At 33.5% G+C, this 22,448-nt stretch overlaps 1 protein-coding gene across 1 annotated transcript in view; it reads right to left on the minus strand.

The window, feature by feature from the left end:
* LOC148944579 (uncharacterized) overlaps positions 1-22,448 on the minus strand; it is a 55,387-nt gene that overhangs the window by 24,127 nt on the left and 8,812 nt on the right. The gene's annotated exons all lie outside the window — the stretch shown is intronic.

Raw genomic sequence — 22,448 nt, forward strand, 5'->3', positions numbered from 1 at the left:
GATCTGAATTTAGCTATGTCAGTTGTACCTGATAGTGGTGATCCGACGTTCGAGTCCTTACTGAGGGACCCGATTGATGTATCTCTTTACCTTACACTTGTAACAGTTGATGAAATTAAAAAAAATATTTATGGGTTTCGTAGTAATTCAACTGGTAGCGATCATATTACACTAAAAACACTTAAATGTATTTTTCCTGTTATATCTTAAATCTTATGCGGGTTAATTAATGAGTGTTTTCGTCAAGGAAAATTCCCAGATTGTTTTAAAGTTGCCCGTGTAAACCCAATTCATAAGGGTGGTATTCAAAATGACTCAGGAAACTTCAGACCGATATCTGTTTTACCCATCATTTCCCGTGTTTTAGAGAAGTGTTTAAGTATTAGAATGATGAGTTTTTTGAAGGATCATAAGTTACTGGTAGAGACACAATTTGGGTTCCGTAGAAAAAGGGCAACGGAACAGGCGATGATTTATTTGACAACTATTAATAATTATGTATTAGATAAAGGTTTTAAAATAGGTGCTATAAATTTAGATCTGATGAAAGCTTTCGACACTGTGGATCATGAACTTCTACTTAAGAAGTGTGAGGTGTATGGTTTGAGGGGTAAATTATTAAATTTTTAAAGAAGTTTTTTAATTAATCGTTATCAGTATGTCCAACTAAATGATTCTTCTTCCGAAAAAAAGCGTATTGAAATAGGTGTTCCGCAAGGATTAGTTCTCGGTCCTATATTATTCTTGATATTTATTAATGATTTACCAAATTGTCTAAATAATTTTTGCTATAGCATATATGAAATAACGGTAAACCCGACAAATGAAACAGTTTCACTTTTTGCTGATGACACAACAGCCATTAGCACAGCTAAGACAGCGGAACTACTGCAGACTTCCATGAAGGAATCAGTTAGTAGAATTATAGCATGGCTGAGGGTAAATAAACTAAGGATATATATGGCTAAGTCTAACTTTACTATTTTCTCGCGATCACCAAACTTGTACCCATGGATCAAGGAATTAGATATGTCCATTGGCCTTATATAACGGACTGCGTCTTTTAAATACCTTGGGATTGTAATAAATTAAATTATATCTTTTAAGCAACATGTAACTTTAACTAGCGAAATTCTGGCAAGAAATCTAGGTATAATGAAGAAACTCCAACACTGTTTTCCCAAATCTGTCCTTCGGCATCTTTATTTTTTTAATACACCCGTATATACTTTATTGTTCGAGTATTTGGTTCTCTACTTTTTCTTCTATCCTAAAACCAATAAGAGTTCTACAAAATTATGCAGTAAGAATTTTAGCCGGTATATCTCCACGTAACTCTGTTCGAGAAATTTATCCAACTTTGAAAATTCTGTCTGCTGCAGGCCTTCATGAATTCTTAATATTGCGGTATATTTTTGGGTTGCAAGAGGATTTTCATTCCCGTTGGTTTAGCGGTATATTTTTGATTAGGTCTACAATTCCTTCTCACGATATAAGGAATGTTGCAAACTTCTATGGACCTAGAGATATTTCTTTCCGTTCATGTTTTTCTGTTTTTTATAGAGGAACAAGGATATGGAACTGTTTAAATAGTGATATTAATACTACTGGAGGTCCCTATATATCTAGAAAACCCACTAAGAACCCTATTATTACTGAATTTGAAGCTTAACTGATTGATTGATTTATTTATTTATTGTGATGTTTTGTTGATATGATGGCCCCATAAGAAAAGTATAATTAAATGATAGTATTTTGGATGTATTTTCTAGTGTGTTGGCATTGGTGGCGTCAATGTCCAAGTGTTCTTTTTGTTTTAAGGATTTTGTTTTCTCTACCTCCCCCACGGACAAGCTTTGCTTTTTAGTGGAAGTTGCAATATTTTTTTGTAGATATGTTTTTTTCAATAAATCCTTCTCTCTCTCTAAGTGGATTTTATAAAGAAAAGCTAACATACTTTTAAATTCAATTATAATAAAAATTTAATTTATTCTGAACGTCAGGATGTAAATGTCTGAAAACAATCTTCCTATTTTCAATGGCCTCATTATATTCATTTGAAAACGACGGAAAACCAAAACATTCGTTACTATTAATTAACTAGATGGTCAGTCCTTTTCTAGAAAACCTATACTACAAAAGAGTGCAGCGTTTTTTAATATTCTATAAATGGCACCTTTAGGGTCAGGTAACTTTTTTTTTTAACCTGAAAGTACCGAGGCCAGCCAAAACGAAATCTTATATTTTAGATTGGTTGAGTGGGAATCTATCCAACAGTTTATGTCTTAAATATACGAAAAATTTGGGGATTCCATTTTTGCTAAAACAAGATCTCCTTATCCAGTAATACATTTTTTGGTAGAAGCAGGTACCAAATTTAAGAAATAAAGGTGGGTAAAAAATCGGCAAAAAAGTTGCTAAAGAATATAGTTCCAAAGGTTTAAGAAGATGCAGTTTCCCTTAGGAAATCTAGCTGTCTTTGAGAATCGAAAATTTGTTGATGTTTGAATGTTTACTGACGAAGTGTTGTCAAATTTAACTAATTAGTTGTTCTTATTTATATTGAAGGTTCAACGAGGCAACAGTGACAAAAATGTAATGCTCCATAAAGACTTCCTGAGCTTTAAAAATAAAATTCTGCTCCGTTCATTAAAAGAACGAGATTTATGCTTTTTAATGATGAAAGTTTCATTAAATTTGAGTATCTATCTCACAGACAAAACTGGAGAAGTTAAATGGTTTTTCTAAGATCTTTGGGAAAGTAGCTGTCGGCTTTTAGTTTTCTGTTACTTTAGTTTTCTGTTAAATCGTGATTTTCAGTTACGAATAGACCCAAAGGGGGTTGAAGAGGTAGAGAATAATATATTTTGACGTTCTTGGGGGTTTAATTAGGAATACAGAAATAACCAGAAATACCAGAAACATAATCCTAGGACGATAACTAAAAGAATGAAATTATTTGACCCGATAACATACACTTAAATACACAGAAGTAGTCACTGCTAAAGCAACTTTAAAATAAAGGTAAAGGTAATTAGACACAGCATTTTTCTATCTTTTATTTTATTTTTGCTTCACTGAAACTGAAAAGGTAGACACATTTCTGTTCTTGTGGGTGGCTATTGACAAGCAAGCTTTACTTGCGTGATTTTCATGCTATGGCTGATTTAAAGCCAAAAATACACCAACTTAACTAAAATTTCTTAAATAAATAAATCAAGGGCCTCATGACTGCTACAACTACGTCTTGATGTGTATGCTATAATTTGTCAATTATAAGATAAACACTGATGAATTTTTAAATAGTATTTTTCCACGAAAAGTCGAGAGGCAATTTAAAACAGCAGACGATATAAGCTTATATAATATAGCAAAATTAAAACGAACAGAAATTACTATAAGTTAAAAAAGTGAAACGTAAACCAAACAAAAATCATCAATAAAGGCAAATTTAAGTTGAACACTGATAATTACAAACTAGGATGGTTTTATCGCCCTTCTCAACTTCTCAAAATGTAAGATTGGCTCTTGCGCCCAAATAAAAACAAAATTTAGTTTTTTTTGCAGTTTTTTTTTCATTGAAGTACCACAATTTACGGACAAGGCTACTTTTTTTTCTCGCGAAACTTCTGGGGATTTTTTTTTATATTAATCAATTTTATTATATCAATTTTAATATCAGTGAATGCTTGCTAGTCTAATGCCAATATATCATATTTTATAAAACATATTACTCTATTATTGCTTTATAATATATTTTCATCTATGGTATCTTTCTTTTAAACAAATTCCTTCCAAATGTTTAGAAAATCGAATTGGCTAAAATGAAATTATAATTTTAGCTATTCATTTAGTTTTTAGGAAAGTACAAATGATACTTTAGTCTTTCAGAATTTTTTAAGGGCCGCATCGTCTCACTCGTTCTGCTAAAAATCCTTCAATTTAAACAATTTACGACAATTCATTTAGTTTTACTATATTAAAGAGACCTTTCTGATATTTTAATTTCATTCCTTTCAGGCAGGGGCGTCCCGAGGGGGAGGGGCGCGCCACTCTCCAAACTTTTTTGATATTCGGTAAAATTTTCGCCAAAGGCTAAAATTTCGACAAAATTTCTGCAAAATCGGCTCAAATTTAGCAAATTTCTTGATTTCTGCAGAAAATTAGGCATAAATCAGATCGCAATTCGGTAAAATTTACAAAAATCGCCCCCCCCCCCCAATAAAAGGATCCTCAGGACGCCCCTGCTTTCAGGTATAGATTTGAAAATAAAACTTGCAAAGTAAGGAGTTTATTTACTAAATTATGAAAGGCTACTGCGAATACTGCTACAAACACCTCACCACAGCACCAATCTGTCTGAGTTCAACACAGCTACGCAAGCTCCTCCTCCATTACAATCTAATCAAAGCCTCTCTCTTTACACCCTACCAGGTAGTTCCAGTTTCCCTTAAATCTCTACTTACGACTTCCTCCCACCTCAATCGAAGACAACCTGCTTTCCCTTTAGCCCTAGACGGTTTGCTGAAAAGGAAAATCTTTGGCAATCTGTCACGTTCATCCGCAGAACATCCCTTGCCATCTCAACCTTTCTATCACTATAGCTGTAGAAAGTGGGATTAAACTACATTTTTCGTACAGCCCAGTATTTGAAATACGGTCCATCAGTCAGGTACCAAAAACAGTTCGAAGGCAATTTCTCTGGAAAACATCTAGCAAACCTTCCTCTGTTTTTCGGACCGCCCATGCTTCAGAACCGTATTTGAACACTGTAATCACTGTAGCTTCCAATATTCTAATTCGTAGACTTATCTTCTTATTCTTCCATTTTTTTTTCAACTGTGAAAAAAATACCCTGTGCCTTGGCTATACTAATTTTAACATGTTCACTGCATCCACCGTCTTTATTAATAATACTTCCAACGGAAGTGAAGCTGTCCACTTAATCAATCGTTTCGTTACTCAACGTCACTTTATCATTTCTACTTATTCCTCACCTTAGCGACTTAGTCTTCCTAACATTAATTTTCAAACCTATTCTAGCCACCTGAACTTGCAAAACCTCTAAGAGTTCATTCATTTTGCTCGCACTTTCATCTAGGATGCTAAAAATAATCAGCATAATCGAAGTCCATGAAAGTTTTACTTCCCCATTTGATGCTGTCTTCTCCCATTGCCTTTCCTGTGCTCCTTAGGACAAAGTTCATTGAAATGATCCATGCAAATGGGGATAGAACACAATCCAGGATAAATTCTGATTTAATGTGAAAACAGTAACTGACCTCATTTCCTACCTTAATCACTTTAACATATTTGCCTGGTATCAAACAGTTCGTTGTAACGTTCTGTAAGTAAGGAGCGACCCGACTCAATAGTAACCGAAACTCTAAAAAACGGAATTTTGATACCAATAGATACATCAAAAGAATCATGTTTTTGTGGCTGATTTCAAATATATAAGTTTCATCAAGTTTAGTCTTACCGATCAAAAGTTACGCGCCTGAGAAAATTTGCCTTATTTTATGAAAAAGGGGGAAACAACCCCTAAAAGTCATAGAGCTTTAATGAAAATCACACCATCAGATTCAGCGTATCAGAGAACCCTACTATAGAAGTTTCAAGCATCTATCTAAAAAAATCTGGAATTTTGTATTTTTTGCCAGAAGAAAGATCACGGATGCGTGTTTATTTATTTATTTTTTTTCCCAGGGGTGATCGTATCGACCCAGTGGTCCTAGAATATCGAAAGAGGGCTCATTTGAATGGAAACTAAAAGTTCTAGAGCCTTTTTTAAGTGACCAAAAAAATGGAGGGCAACTAGGCCTCTCACGCTCATTTTTATCCCAAGGTCACCCGATCAAAATTTTGAGATGGCTATTTCGTTCAGCATGGTTGAAAAATACAATAACTATGTCTTTGAGGATGACTTAATCCCTCAGAGACCCCGGGGGAAGGTCTGCAGGTTATGAACTTCGCCCAATGTTTACATATAGTATTGGTTTTTGGGAAGTATACAGATGTTTTCAGGGGGGATTTTTTTCTGGTAGTTGGGAGTGGGAGTGGTTCGGGGGTTACGTGGGAGGATCTTTCCATGGAGGAAGTGATCATGGGGGAAGGAACATTGCTATGAAGGGGGCACCGGATTCCCCGTTTCGTTTTTTTTTGGAAAAAACGATCAGAAATTAAATTTAAAACAAACAATTTTTTTAACTGAAAGTAAGAAGCAACATCAAAACTTAAAACGAACAGAGATTGAGTTCACCCCCTAGTCATTACCTTGCTCTTTACGCTAAAGTTTTTTTTGTACTTTCATAAGAGCTGTTTATGCTAATTAATGGCCTTTGTGATCAAGAGGTTATTCTTAAAGGATTGGAACAAAATTTGGACTTTAGCGTAGAAATTAAGGTATTAACTAGGAGGTGGACTGCCTAATATACCTAATAAAAATATACGAATATAGAAGTTCGTTACGTAAGCTAATTCGTAAGTTATGTCAGATCAAAATTGCGAGAAAGCAATTGAGCCCAAAAAAGAGTAAAATTAATATGCAAATTTCGTTCTAATTACTCATGTACGGTGAGCCAAAATCAAAGCTGCTTTAATTCAAAAACGTTCAGAAAAAAAAAAAATCTATTTAACTGAAAGTAAGGAGCGACATTAAAACTTAAAACGAACAGAAATTATTCCGTATATGAAAGTGACTGTCCCCTCCTCAACGCCTCGCTCTTTACGCTAAAGTTTGACTCTGTCTCACAACTTTATTTTCGAAACAATAAAACACTTTAGCGTAAAGAGCGACGTGTTGAGAAGGGGAAAACCCCTTCCAAATACGGAATAATTTCTGCTCGTTTTAAGTTTTAATGTCACTCCTTACTTTCAGTTAAAAAAACTTGTTTTTTTTTTAATTTGATATCATACAAAGATAAAACCTTTTATGAAGCTCTTCTATCAGCTGAATCAAATGCTTGCTCATAATCTATAAAACTGAGATTAAAGGTGTTTGATGGCTCAGCCACTTCTCTGCCTAAGAGTGAAGATTTGGTCAACACATCCTCTAACGTTCCTTAAACCGCACTGTTCTTCTCTTGAAATTTTGTCTGCAGTATCTCTAAGTCTAAAAAGTATCTTCATACTAAGTAATCGTTACCTACAGAAACCAGGCCAATGCCTCTATAATTACCACACTCACTCTTATCACCTTTCTTGTACAGGGGTTTAATTAGGGCTTTCTTAAAATCGCTAGGTACTTCTTCTATTTCAAAAATCATTATTCATAATATCCAGTAAATTATTTCTAGCCTCATAACCCCCATATTTAAGGGACTCATTTACAACGCTATCAACAACTAGGGTTCTTTTACTACTGTTACTAATTCATCCTCACAAAATAAATCTCCCTTCACATCCAAGGTGTCACAAACTTTTACATTTTCCTCTATATTTTTTCCTGTAACCCTATCCCAATTTAGCACACTCTCAAAATGTTCCTTTTAACTAATTGTGGCCCTGTTCCAATTTTTGATTGGGACAAGTCCGGATTGAATACTCTCACTCAATCTATTAACATGCCAGTACAATATTTTACTATTATGCCATCTAGCTGCATCTTCCAGATCCTCGGCAATTTTATCAATGGCCTCCACTCCACACCTCCTTAGTTCATAATTCAAAGCTTTCTCCACTTTTCTTTACGTTCTTCTTTTTTTTTCATATGATCTATGACTCAAATAACTATTGTACAAGCCCATCCTATTCTCTATTAAACATAATTCATTTTCACTAATATTCCTAGCAGTGTTCCTAACTTTCGTCTCTAAGACATCATCAGCAACTTCACAAATTATTTTCCTAAAATTATTCCATCCTCCTCTACATTGTAATAGTATTCAACTGATGGTATCACTCTCAACAAATGACTCCTTTACTCCGATATGTATATAAATCAGAAACAAAGAAAATATTCAACCACGGATTTTTTTACATCATTACATGAAACAAAATGCTTAAAAGAATGAATAATTAATAAACAGTTAAATTATTAGTAATATACGCAATATAATATCAGAGAAAATTGACAACAAGATTGAGAAAAACCAGCGTCACTTAAATTGGACTCATACGAAAAGAGACTAAATCATCATTCAATTAAAAATTTCAACCATTTCAATGCTAACGCAATTACAGCTGACTTAATTAAACAAGCAACCGACGATAAAATTATAAATTTTGTCATACTTACTTATTCAAATTATTCACTTGACAATTACGCCGCAATATTCTCTCTATATGTAAGATTGTGCAGCCAAAAGGAAGTAAGACAAATGAAAACAGTTCTGTAGGAGAATTCAGGTAATTCTTCCAAAAATTTTTGAAATGAAAAATAAACTTACTTTGTAATACCATTCATCGTACTTACACAGGAAATGATCTTTTTTTTAAATTTCCATTCATTTCTGAGTAATGAGTGGCTTTTTATTTAGGGACAGGTCAAACAAATCCCTAAGCCTAAAGACACATTACTGTTGAGATAGCAAAAATTTCCGCAAGTATGTCCGATATACAAACCAGTCTGCTCAGTTAACCTTTTGTGTCGAAGCTACTCGCCTGGAGCTACTTTCTTAAGTGTGACTAAATTAATTTTTTTTAAACAATGAAATAATTATATATTTCTTCTTTTTTTTTTTTTTTTTTTTTTACAAAAAGAAACGACACTATGTTTTGATTTTTATTACCGCTCTAAACTTATTTTCTCCTTTAATTCTTGTCTTAAAGGGTTCTTAGTTCAGCTCCTTATTAAGGGTTAATGTGTCTTATCTACCCTAGATTTCAGGTGATTAGAAATTATATGAAAAAACAAGTTTTTAACTGAAACTAAGGACCAACATTAAAACTTAAAACGAACAGAAATCATTCCGTATAAGTAGAAAAGGTCATAGTAGTGTTGTTTCTAAATTAAATTTTAATCAAAACCGATCATATTTTAATTAAAAAAAAACAAAGTTTTTCCGAGGGAAGTAAAGAACGGAGATGAAACTTAAAACGAACAAAAGTTATTACTTCACAGGCTGTCTAATATATATCAATTAAACTAGTGCAAATAAATCAATTGGTGATATTTCCTTATGTTTGTAGGATTACAGAAAACTAGCGCTTTACTGAAAACATAAAAGCTAAGTGTAAAAACAAAAATATCGATTTAGGAGTCAAAAGTGAATACGTAGCCTCACTACGACAAACTAATCTATAACGCTTTTCATAGTCCTACAGGAGCTGTGGTATCAGTAACTTTCAGTATACAATAAAAATTTTCTTAGAAACTTAGGCATAAAAATAATAGGTTTAAAGACATTACACAGCATATAAAATAATGGAATGATTTATCAGGTAACATCTTGGTCTCACCTATTAATGCTCGAAATGAAGAACATATAAACCATAATATGAACTCTGGAAATCCAGTTATTCTCACTATACAACGGAGGATTTTAAGTTGTGATACAGATTCTAAAGCGAGTTTGTAGCCCTAATACTAATGAGATTCCTTCACTTCGAACTTGTCTACAAAGTAATCATGAAATGTCCTTTTCAGATTAAAACCGACAGTCAATCATTGAACTGAGCTCATTGTGCAGAAGTGATGCCAAATTAAACGAAAAAAAAACAACAATCTAAAACTGCTTTACTTTTGTACTCTTAAAAGTGTCCCTAAAGGTTTTACCCTTACCTTACCAAAATTCCTATATTGTTTTGTGTTTTCAGTAAAGCGTTAGTTTTTTGCAATCCTACAAACAGGGAAATATCAGTAGAAAGCTATCTTATACTCCCACGGGGACTCCTTATATGGGCATAGAATACTGACGGGACTCCAAATATGGGCATGGAATCCCTAGGGAGAAAGATTGCGTAATCGGTCAATGACCTCTTTTTCCAAGGTCGATTTATTTGATGTTTCTATGTGTAATAACTCCGGAACGAAGGTTGCACATGCGCATTGAATTCTAACGGGAACAATGTTATTGATCTAGGACTCGAGGGGGAAGTGAATTTCCGAGAACTTGATTGCGTAATCAATCGTGAATGTCATGGTGTCCAGAAATAGTATTTGTTGTTGTTGCTCGAGCCAAATGTTATGACATTCCCGGAAACAGTTAGATCACGTGTTTCCTTCTCAGCCAATCAGCGAGTCGGTTACATCCTCCTTCTCAGCCAATCAGAGACCTGCTTACATATGATTTCCCCGTTACATAACAATTCGACCTTGAGATTTCGTATATAACGGACATGCAATGTGATTAAATTATCAGAAAGTATTGTGACACAATGGATAGAACACATGAAATTATTGATGAACTTGAAGCCTTGGCAACTTCAATTTACCATGTAAGTTCTTTTTTAATTATTTTTATTTTCAAAATAAAATTGTTTTCCGTGGTCACCCTCTACTATATTCGAGTAAACCCCCCCCCCACATACAATACAAACATCACTTTACAATCTTTATACTCACTAGGAAAACATAAAATATATTCTTTTAACCTCAAAACCTAACCCCATCTCCCATTGTTTTATAATCAAATTCTCGCAAAAAGAAATAATTATCCTTCCTTCTATATTTCCAGCTAAAGCGATCACTGACTTCTGTCAATTTCTAATGAAAATGCCGCTCTGTTTTGACACAAGACTCCAATGTGAGGCCTATAATTAGCTATCACCCTTTCCGGCTTACAAACACGGTCAAAGGAACTATTCTTCCGTCAAATTAAAACGATTTTAGGCAATAATTAAGCTAGGCCTATGCAACCTGTATAGAAGTAGAGAAACAAGTTATTTTCTAATTAGGGTCTAACAATAGCCCCCTCCCTCTTCCAGTTGCGTACAACTTCCAAGTCTCTCCCAAGTAAATACCAGTTTGTTAATTTCCTTGCATATATATTTCCAGATAAATCCCCCCCCCCCCACCACGCTAATACAAACATCACTTTGCCAGGAAAACAAAAATATATTATTTTACCATCGAAAGGTAACCCCCGCAAAAAGAAATACATTTTCTCAAATTTATTCTTTCTCTGTGACACCCGTCGCTATTAAGCCGCTAACTTGACAATACATTTCCGCAAGCATATAATTACTTTGTCACCCTTTTTCCGGTTTTGTTTACAAACGCAGTCATGTCAAAGGAACTATTCTTCTGTCAAATTAAAACACTTTGAGGCAATTGTAATAATTAGGCGCAGACGCAATGTGCTATTTTGGAGAAGAGAAACAGATTTTTTTCAGGCTTTCTTTCGATAAAGTTTCTTTTATATTCCCGGGAGGGGAGCGTGAATCCAGGATTTTTTGCTGGGGAGGGGGTTAGCACTTTTAATAGTGACAAAATAGAAAAGATAATTGTTTCTTACCTTCATTGCTTCTTCATCATTTAGTGATTTTAGCTATAACATTGAATAAATGGTAGTAAGATATGGCTTTCGCTTGAATAAAACACATGATTAACTCAATGAGATGGTAGACTTAGGGTGGGTTAATTTTCCTAAATTTAGGGGGAGAGAATATGGGTTTTTTGCTTTACTAAAATGCAATGCTTTTCTAAACAAAATTGTAGTTAATAACTTTCTTTCTGTAAAAAAGGGGCAAATTATTTAGATACTAATTTTTTCTCTTCTTTTTAAGGCCAATTATGAAGAATGCGTGCCCCCTCCTTCCAAGAAAGCCAGAGATGACGAGACAGCCACCATACAGTCCGGTCAAAAACCGAAAAGAGAATAGGCGGCTTCTTATAATATGGTGAACCCTGCCGGCTCAGCTATGCAAGATCGTGAAATAGCCGGCCCAGTCGCGCAAGAACATAGCGACGCCGCCCCATCCACCCTCCAACACACGTTACCTGGTCCTTCGGGTGCCCAAGTCCAGAGGGATTATGCAAATGTAAGCATTTTTTCCTACCTTTCTATTTCTTCCATTGTTTTTTTCTTTTTCAATCCCAATGTAAACTTATCTCTGTGAGATATTAACCTCATATTACATATCTAAATGTAATTTTTTGCATAGAAACCACTCTTTTCTAATCTTTGCTATCGCTTCGATATCTCATAAGTGAATATTTTTAGGTAATTTCTATTAATAATCACCGCTATTGAAACTCAAAATGCTATTTTTTCTAATCTTTGCTATTTTCTATGCATTCACCCCTATCTCTTCGACGCTATCTCATAAGCGAATATTTTTCATTTGTAATTTCAATTAATGCTCACTATTTGAAACTCAAAATCCCCTATTTTTCACAATTGATTATCACAAAGTTTCAAGAGAAGAAACTGAGTGAGATTATTCCCATTTATCTATTTGTCACATATAGATCCCGTAATTTGTGCAAGGATATTTTAAAATAGCCTTCCATCTTACAACCCCTTGCCAATATTTTAGTGATGGGGACACAATGTTGGCGATATACTGAGTAAACGGTTTACAGCATTTAATTGTACTGTTTCCTTGTCTGAAGTTCAGGCTTGGAAATCGGAACACTAGCGCGGTGGCCTACAATAATTGTGAGCTAATGAGGAGTTCACCAAACATGTAGAACGGAATTAGAGAGAAACTTGGTCTTATGCCGCCTAACAATATGGTTTTTGGCGGACATTGTGTAAAGGGGGGCAGGGATGCATGTGGTGGGGCCGGGGAAGCGATGTGGGAAGCGCCGGGGGATGCGCCACGGGTCAGGGAAGTGCCACAGGGATGCGCCACGAGTCAGGGAAGCGTTGGGGGAAGCGCCGCGGGTCAGGGATGCGCTGTGGCTCCGAAAAGCGCCGAAAAAAAAAATTTTAGGGGGGGGGAGCTAGCACTTTTAATAGTGACAAAATAGAACTGAAAAGATAAGTGGTTCTTACTTCAGTGTCTAACCAGTTCTCTTCGAAATTTAGCGATTTTAGCTATAACACTTTTCCTAAATTTAGGGGAGGGGGCGTGAATCCATGATTTTTGTTGGGGAGGGAGTTAGCACTTTTAATAGTGACAAAATAGAAATGAAATTTAATTTCAACACTTTTTTTTCAGATATAATAATGTTTGGTGTGATTGACACAGAATATATTGGTCTGAAATATTCCTCAACAGGAATTATATTCGAAGCAGCTTTATTAATCCTAGACAATAAAAGAATTGAAATTAATTGATATAAATGTAACATCAGATACAATATGTATAAGTACGAGAAAAACAGATGGAGTCCAACACTAAATTTTATAAATCGAAATGGCTTTTACGCTAAAACCATACGACCACATAATGAAAATGGCTATGAAATCAAACATGTACAAGAGGAAATTTAGGAAATATGCAGTTTTTTCGGTGTGCAAGCTGTTTATGTTAAAGGAAACGTGCCAACTGATAAACTCTTACTAGAAAAATGTGATAAAAACATAGCATTATTCAATTTAGAAGACTTCAAATGTGAGAAATACCTGCATTCAGTCCATGACCCAGAAGATGAAGTTAGATATTTCGCTAAATGGATACCGGAAAATATACCTGACATGGAAAAATGCATCAGATATCCAAAGTCCTAAACTTGCTCCTCCTCATATCAAATGTATTAAGATTTGTTTTTTTAAATATGTCATTATTTTTTTCAAACTTTTTAAATTTTTTTAAGCAATAAATATATTAAGCATAAAACGTTTTTATTATTTAGAATATTCAATAACCATGAAAATTATAATTTCAGATTCAACATGCCAGGGAACACACTTTCAAGTTCAGCATGTTGGAGAACCCTAAATACTCAACCCTAAAAAAGTAAGTTAACACTAAAAGGTTAAAGAATTTTTCTGAAATTATCTTAAGCCTGAGGCTGTTTTTATTCTTTAGAATAAAAGTCCTTCTCCAAGAAAATTATACTTTCAGATTCAACATGCCAGGGAACACACTTTCAAGTTCAGCATGTTGGAGAGCCCTAAATAGTTATCCATAAAAAGGTAAGTTAACACTAAAAGGTTAAAGAATTTTTCAGAAATTATCTTAAGCCTTAGACGTTTTTATTATTTATAATATTCAATCGCCACGAAAATTATACTTTCAGATTAAACATGCCAGGGAACACACTTTCAAGTTCAGCATGATCGAGAACCATAAATAGTAAAAACTAAAAAGGTAAGTTAACCCTAAAAGTTTAAAGAATTTTTCTGAAATTATATTAAGCCTTAGACGTTTTTATTATTTAGAATAGTCCATCGCCACGAAAATTAGACATTAAAATTCAACATGCCAGGGAACACACATTAAAGTTCAACATGTTGGAGAACCCTAAATAGTCATCCATAAAACTATAAGTTAACCTTAATAGGTTAAAGAATTTTTCTGAAATGGCAATTTTAGATCCAATATGTCAGGTAACATACTTTCAGATTCAGCATCTAGGAGAACCCTAAACGCTTACCCCTTAAAAGAGAAGTTAACCCTAAATTGTTAAAGAATTTCTCTATTTATGTAGAGTTTCAACTAGCTATGGCTAAGTTTGCTAAAGACAAACTTTTTTCTTGCGAAAACACCCAAAATCAGAAAAAATGTTCAATGTTCCTTTAGTACCTACGCAATTAGGCTTAAATGAAGATATTTATGCAGAGTTTCAACTAGCTATGGCTAAGTTTGCTAAAGACAAGCTATTTTCTTGTGAAAACACACAAACTCAGAAAAAATGTTCAATGTTCCTTTAGTACCTACGCAATTAGGCTTAAATGAAGATATTTATGCATAGTTTAAACTAGCTATGGATAAGTTTTCTAAGGACAAGCTATTTTCTTGCAAAAACACACAAAAACACAAAAAAATGTTCAATGTTCCTTTAGTACCTACGCAATTAGACTGAAATGAAGATATTTATGCAGAGTTTCAACTAGCTATGGCTAAGTTTGATAAAGACAAGCTATTTTCTTGTGAAAACACACAAAATCAGAAAAAATGTTCAATGTTCCTTTAGTACCTACGCAATTAGACTAAAAATGAAGATATCTATGCAGAGTTTCAACTATCTATGGCTAAGTTTGATAAAGACAAGCTATTTTCTTGCGAAAACACACAAAATCAGAAAAAAATGTTCAATATTCCTTTAGTACCTACGCAATTATACTAAAAATGAAGATATCTATGCAGAGTTTCAACTAGCAATGGATTAGTTTGATAAAGACAAGCTATTTTCTTGTGAAAACACACAAAATCAGAAAAAATGTTCAATGTACCTTTAGTACCTAAACACTTAGACTAAAAATGAAGATATCTATGCAGAGTTTCAACTATCTATGGCTAAGTTTGCTAAAGACAAGCTATTTTCTTGTGAAAAAACACAAAATCATAAAAAAATGTTAAATGTTCATTTATTACCTACGCAATTACACTAAAAATGAAGATATTTATGCAGAGTTTCAACTAGCTATGGCTAAGTTTGCTAAAGACTAGCTATTTTCTTGTGAAAACACAAAAATCCAGAAAAAATGATCAATGCTCCTTTAGTACCTACGCAATTAGACTAAAAATGAAGATATTTATGCAGAGTTTCAACTAGCTATGGCTAAGTTTGCTAAAGACAAGCTATTTTCTTGCGAAAACCCACAAACTCAGAAAAAATGTTCAATGTTCCTTTAGTACCTACGCAATTAGACTAAAAATGAAGATATTTATGCAGAGTTTCAACTAGCTATGGCTATGTCTGTTAAAGACAAGCTATTTTCTTGCTAAAACCCACAAAATCATAAAAATATTCAATGTTCCTTTAGTACCAACCCAATTAGACTAAAAATGAAGATATTTATGCAGAGTTTCAACTAGCTATGGCTAAGTTTGATAAAGACAAGCTATTTTCGTGCGAAAACACACAAAATCAAAAAAATTTTCAATATTCCTTTAGTACCTACGAAATTATGCTGAAATGAAGATATTTATGCAGAGTTTCCACTATCGATGACTATGTTTGCTAAAGAAAAGATATTTTCTTGTGAAAACACACAAACTCAAAAAAAAATGTTCAATGTTCCTTTAGTACCCCCGCAATTAGGCTTAAATGATGATATTTATGAAGAGTTTCAAATAGATATGGCTAAGTTTGCTAAAGACAAGCTATTTTCTTGCGAAAACACACAAAATCAGAAAAAATGTTCAATGTTCCTTTAGTACCCTCACAATTAGACTAAAAATAAAGATATTTATGCAGAGTTTCAACTAGCTATGGCTAAGTTTGCTAAAGACAAGCTATTTTCTTGCGAAAACACTCAAAATCAGAAAAATTTTTCAATGTTCGTTTAGTACCTAAGCAATTAGGATTAAATGAAGATATTTATGCAGAGTTTTAACTAGCTATGGCTAAGTTTTCTAAAGACAAGCTATTTTCTTGAGGAAACACACAAAATCAGAAAAAAAAATGTTCAATGTTCCTCTAGTACCTATGCAATTAGGCTGAAATGAAGATATTTATGCAGAGTTTCAACTATCTATGGCTAAGTTTGCTAAAGACAAGCTATTTTCTTACAAAAAGACACAAAATCAGAAAAAATATTGTTAGGTTAGGTTAAGTTAGATTAGCATAGGTTAGCCTACGTACGCGTGCATATAGGTTAGGTTAGGTTAGGTTGGATTAAGTTAGGTTAGGTTAGATGAGGTTAGGTTTGTTTAGATTAAGTTAGGTTAGGTTAAGTTAGGTTAGGATAGGTTAGATTAAGTTAGGTTAGGCTAAGTTAGGTTCGGATAGGTTAGCCTACGTACGCCCGAGTACGTAGGCTAACTTAGCCCAACCTAACTTAGCCTAACCTAACTTAATCTAACCTATCCTAACCTAACTTAACCTAACCTAACTTAATCTAACCTAACTTAATCTAACCTAACCTAACTTAACCTAACTTAATCCAACCTAACCTAACCTATATGCGCGCGTAAATAGGCTAACCTAAACTAACCTAACTTAACCTAACCTAACAATATTTTTTCTGATTTTGTGTCTTTTCGCAAGAAAATAGCTTGTCTTTAACAAACTTAGCCATACCTAGTTGAAACTCTGCATAAATATCTTCATTTCAGCCTAATTGCGTAGGTACTAGAGGAACATTGAACATTTTTTTTTTCTGATTTTGTGTGTTTTCGCAAGAAAATAGCTTGTCTTTAGCAAACTTAGCCCTAGCTAGTTGAAACTCTGCATAAATAACTTCATTTAAGCCAAATTGCGTAGGTACTAAAGGAACATTGAACATTTTTTCTGAGTTTTTGTGTTTTCGCAAGAAAATAGCTTGTCTTTAGCAAACTTAGCCATAGATAGTTGAAACTCTGCATAAATATCTTCATTTCAGCCTAATTGCGTAGGTACTCAAGGAACATTGAACATTTTTTTCTGATTTTGTGTGTTTTCGCAAGAAAATAGCTTGTCTTTAGCAAACTTAGCCATAGCTAGTTGAAACTCTGCAAAACTAACTTCATTTTTAGCCTTATTGTGTAGGTACTAAAGGAACATTGAACATTTTTTCTGATTTTGTGTGTTTTCGCAAGAAAATAGCTTGTCTTTAGCAAACTTAGCCATAGCTAGTTGAAACTCTGCATAAATAACTTCATTTTAGCCTAATTGTGTAGGTATACAACTAGCTATGGCTAAATTTGCTAAAGACAAGCTATTTTCTTGCGAAAACACACAAAATCAGAAAAAATGTTCAATGTTCCTTTAGTACCTACACAATTAGGCTAAAAATGAAGTTATTTATGCAGAGTTTCAACTAGCTATGGCTGAGTTTGCTAAAGACAAGCTATTTTCTTGTTAAAACACACAAAATCAGAAAAAAACGTACAATGTACATTTAGTACCTATGCATTTAGGCTGAATTGAATATATTTATGCAGAGTTTCAACTATCTATGACTAAGTTTGCTAAAGACAAGATATTTTCTTGATAAAACACACAAACTCATACAAAATGTTAAATGTTCTTTTAGTACCTACAAAATTAGGCTTAAATGTAGTTATTTATGAATAGTTTTAACTAGCTATGGCTAAGATTGCTAAAGACAAGCTAATTACTCGCAAAAACACACAAAATCAGAAAAAAAAAATTTTAAATGTTCCTAGAGTACATATGAAAATAGTATTAAATGAAGATATTTATGCAGAGTTTCAACTAGCTATGGCTAAGTTTGCTAAAGACAAGCTATTTTCTTGCGAAAACACACAAAATCAGAAAAAATATTGTTTAGGTTAGGTTAAGTTAGATTAGGTTAGGTTAGCCTACGTACGCGCGCAGATAGGTTAGGTTAGGTTAAGTTAGGTTAGGTTAGGTTAGGTTAAGTTAGGTTAGGTTAAGTTAGGTTAGATTAAGTTAGGTTAGGTTAAGTTGGGTTAGGATAGGTTAGATTAAGTTAGGTTAGGCTAAGTTAGGTTAGGCTAGGTTAGCCTACGTACGCGCGCGTACGTAGGCTAACCTAGCCTAACCTAACTTATCCTAACCTAACTAAATCTAACCTACCCTAACCTAACATAACCTAACCTAACATAATCTAACCTAACCTAACCTAACCTAACCTAACTTAATCCAACCTAACCTAACCTCGCTGCGCGCGGACGTAGGCTAACCTAACCTAATCTAACTTAACCTAACCTAACAATATTTTTTCTGATTTTGTGTGTTTTCGCAAGAAAATAGCTTGTCTTTAGCAAACTTAGCCATAGCTAGTTGAAACTCTGCATATATATTTTCATTTCAGCCTAATTGCAAATGTACTAGAGGAACATTGGACATTTTTTTTTTCTGATTTTGTGTGTTTTTGCAAGAAAATAGATTGTCTTTAGTAAACTTAGCCATAGCTAGTTGAAACTCTGCATAAATAACTTCATTTAAGCCTATTTGCTTAGGTACTAAAGGAACATTGAACATTTTTTCTGAGTTTGTGTGTTTTCGCAAGAAAATAGCTTGTCTTTAGCAAACTTAGCCATAGATAGTTGAAACCCTGAATAAATATTTTCATTTTTAGTCTAATTGCATAGGTACTAGGGGAAATTTGAAAATTTTTTTGATTTTGTGTGTTTTCTCACGAAAATAGCTTGTCTTTAGCAAACTCAGACATATCCATTTTAAACTATGAATAAATATATTCTTTTTGAGCCTAATTGTGTAGGTACTAAAGGAACATTGAACATTTTTTCTGATTTTGTGTGTTTTCGCAAGAAAATAGCTTGTCTTTAGCAAACTTAGCCATAGCTAGTTGAAACTCTGCATAAATAACTTCATTTCAGCCTAATTGCGTAGGTACTAAAGCAATATTGAACATTTTTTTGATTTTGTGTATTTTCGCACGAAAATAGCTTGTCTTTAGCAAACTTAGCCATAGCTAGTTGAAACTCTGCATAAATATCTTCATTTTTAGTCTAATTGTGAGGGTACTAAAGGAACATTGAACATTTTTTCTGATTTTGTGTGTTTTCGCAAGAAAATAGCTTGTCCTAAGCAAACTTAGCCATAGATAGTTGAAACTATAAATAAATATATTCATTTTTATTATAATTGTTTGGTTACTAAAGTAACATTTAAAAATTTGTTTTATTATGTGTGTTTTCGAAAGAAAATAGCCTGTCTTTAGAAAACTAAGCCAGAGCTAGTTGAAACTCTGTATAAATATATTCATTTCAGCCTAATTGCATAGGTACTAAAGCAATATTGAACATTTTTTTGATTTTGTGTGTTTTCGCAATAAAATAGCTTTTCTTTAGCAAACTTAGCCATAGCTAGTTGAAACTCTGTATAAATATCTTCATTTTTAGTCTATTTGCGTAGGTACTAAAGGAACATTGAACATTTTTTTCTGATTTTGTGGGTTTTCGCAAGAAAATAGCTTGTCTTTAGCAAACATAGCCATAGCTAGTTGAAACTCTGCATAAATATCTTCATTTTTAGTCTAATTGCGTAGGTACTAAAGGAACATTGAACATTTTTTCTGAGTTTGTGGGTTTTCGCAAGAAAATAGCTTGTCTTTAGCAAACTTAGCCATAGCTAGTTGAAACTCTGCATAGATATCTTCATTTTTAGTCTAATTGTGTAGGTACTAAAGGAACATTGAACATTTTTTTCTGATTTTGTGTGTTTTCGCAAGAAAATAGCTTGTCTTTAGCAAACTTAGCCATATATAGTTGAAACTCTGCATATATATCTTCATTTTTAGTCTAATTGCGTAGTTACTAAAGGAACATTGAACATTTTTTCTGATTTTCCGTGTTTTCACAAGAAAATAGCTTGTCTTTATAAAACTTAGCCAAAGCTAGTTGAAACTCTGCATAAATATCTTCATTTCAGCCTAATTGCGTAGGTACTAAAGGAACATTGAACATTTTTTCTGATTTTGTATGTTTTCGCAAGAAAAGAGCTTGTCTTTAGAAAAATTATAAAAAGATAGTTTAAAATGTTAATTAATATATTCATTTAATCAACATTTCGTATTTAATATAGTAAAATATAACATTTTTTAATAGATTGTTTTTTTTCTAGATAAAATAGCTTGTCTTTAGCAAACTTAGCCATAGCTAGTTGAAACTCTGCATAAATATCTTCATTTAAGCCTAATTGCGTAGGTACTAAAGGAACATTGAACATTTTTTCTGATTTTGGGTGTTTTCGCAAGAAAAAGTTTGTCTTTAACAAACTTAGCCATAGCTAGTTGAAACTCTACATAAATAGAGAAATTCTTTAACCATTTAGGGTTAACTTACCTTTTTAGGGATGAGCATTTAGGGTTCTCCTACATGCTGAACCTGAAAGTGTGTTCCCTGACATAGTGGATCTGAAAGTGTAATTTCAGAAAAATTCTTTAACCTTTTAGGGTTAACTTACCTTTTTATGGATGACTATTTAGGGTTCTCCAACATGTTGAACTTGAAAGTGTGTTCCCTGGCATGTTGAATTTGAAAGTCTAATTTTCGTGGCGATGGACTATTCTAAAGAATAAAAACGTCTCAGGCTTAGGATAATTTCAGAAAAATTCTTTAACCTTTTAGGGTTAACTTACCTTTTTAGTGGTGACTATTTAGGGTTCTCCAACATGCTGAACTTGAATGTGTGGTCCCTGGCATGTTTAATATGAAATTCTATTTTTCGTGCCGATGGACTATTCTAAATAATAAAAACGTCTCAGGCTTAAGATAATTTCAGAAAAATTCTTTAACCTTTTAGTGTTAACTTATCTTTTTATGGTTTACTATTTTGGGTTCTCCAACATGCTTATCTTGAAAGTGTGGTCCCTGGCATGTTTAATCTTAAAGTATAATTTTCGTGGCGAAGGACTTTTATTCTAAATAATAAAAACGTCTCAGGCTTAAGATAATTTCAGAAAAATTCTTTAACCATTTAGTGTTAACTTACTTTTTTAGGGGTGACTATTTAGGGTTCTCCAACATGCTGAACTTGAAAGTGTGTTCCCTGGTATGTTTAATCTGAAACTATAATTTTCATGGTGATGGACTATTCTAAAGAATAAAAACGGTTGAGGCTTAAGATATTTATTGCTTAAACATATTTAAAACATTTGAAAAAAAATAATGATATATTAAAAAAAAAAGAAGCTTAATCCATTTGATATGAGGAGGAGCATGTTTAGGACTTTGGATATCTGATGCATTTTTCCATGTCAGGTATCTTTTCCGGTATCCATTTAGCGAAATATCTAACTTCATCTTCTGGGTCATGGACTGAATGCAGGTATTTCTCACATTTGAAGTCTTCTAAATTGAATAATGCTATGTTTTTATCACATTTTTCTAGTAAGAGTTTATCAGTTGGCACGTTTCCCTTAACATAAACAGCTTGCGCACCGAAAAAACTGCATATTTCCTGAATTTCCTCTTGTACATGTTTTATTTCATAGCCATTTTCATTATGTGGTCGTATGGTTTTAGCGTAAAAGCCATTTCGATTTATAAAATTTAGTGTTGGACTCCATCTGTTTTTCTTGTAATTATACATATTGTATCTGATGTTCCAATTATAGCAATGAATTTCACGTCGTTGATTGTCTAGGAGTAAGAAAGCTGCTTCGAATATAATGCCAGTTGCGGAATATTTCAGACCAATATATTCTGTGTCAATCACACCAAACATTATTATATCTGAAAAAAAAGTGTTTAAATTAAATTTCATTTCTATTTTGTCACTATTAAAAGTGCTTAGCCCCGCCCCAACAAAAATCATGGATTCACGCCCCCGCCCCTAAATTTAGGAACAGTGTTATAGCTAAAATCGCTAAATTTCGAAGAGACATGGTTAGACACTGAAGTAAGAAACAATTATCTTTTCATTTCTATTTTGTCACTATTAAAAGTGCTAGCTCCCCCCCCTAAATTTTTTTTTCGGCACTTTTCGGAGCCACAGTGCATCCCTGACCCGCGGCGCTTCCCCCAACGCTTCCCTGACTCGTGGCGCATCCCTGTGGCACTTCCCTGACCCG

This window comes from Artemia sp. Qi Xiang Cuo, chromosome 14 (genome assembly GCF_049724085.1).
Source record: "Artemia sp. Qi Xiang Cuo chromosome 14, ASM4972408v1, whole genome shotgun sequence".
NCBI classification, from domain to species: Eukaryota; Metazoa; Arthropoda; class Branchiopoda; order Anostraca; family Artemiidae; genus Artemia; species Artemia sp. Qi Xiang Cuo.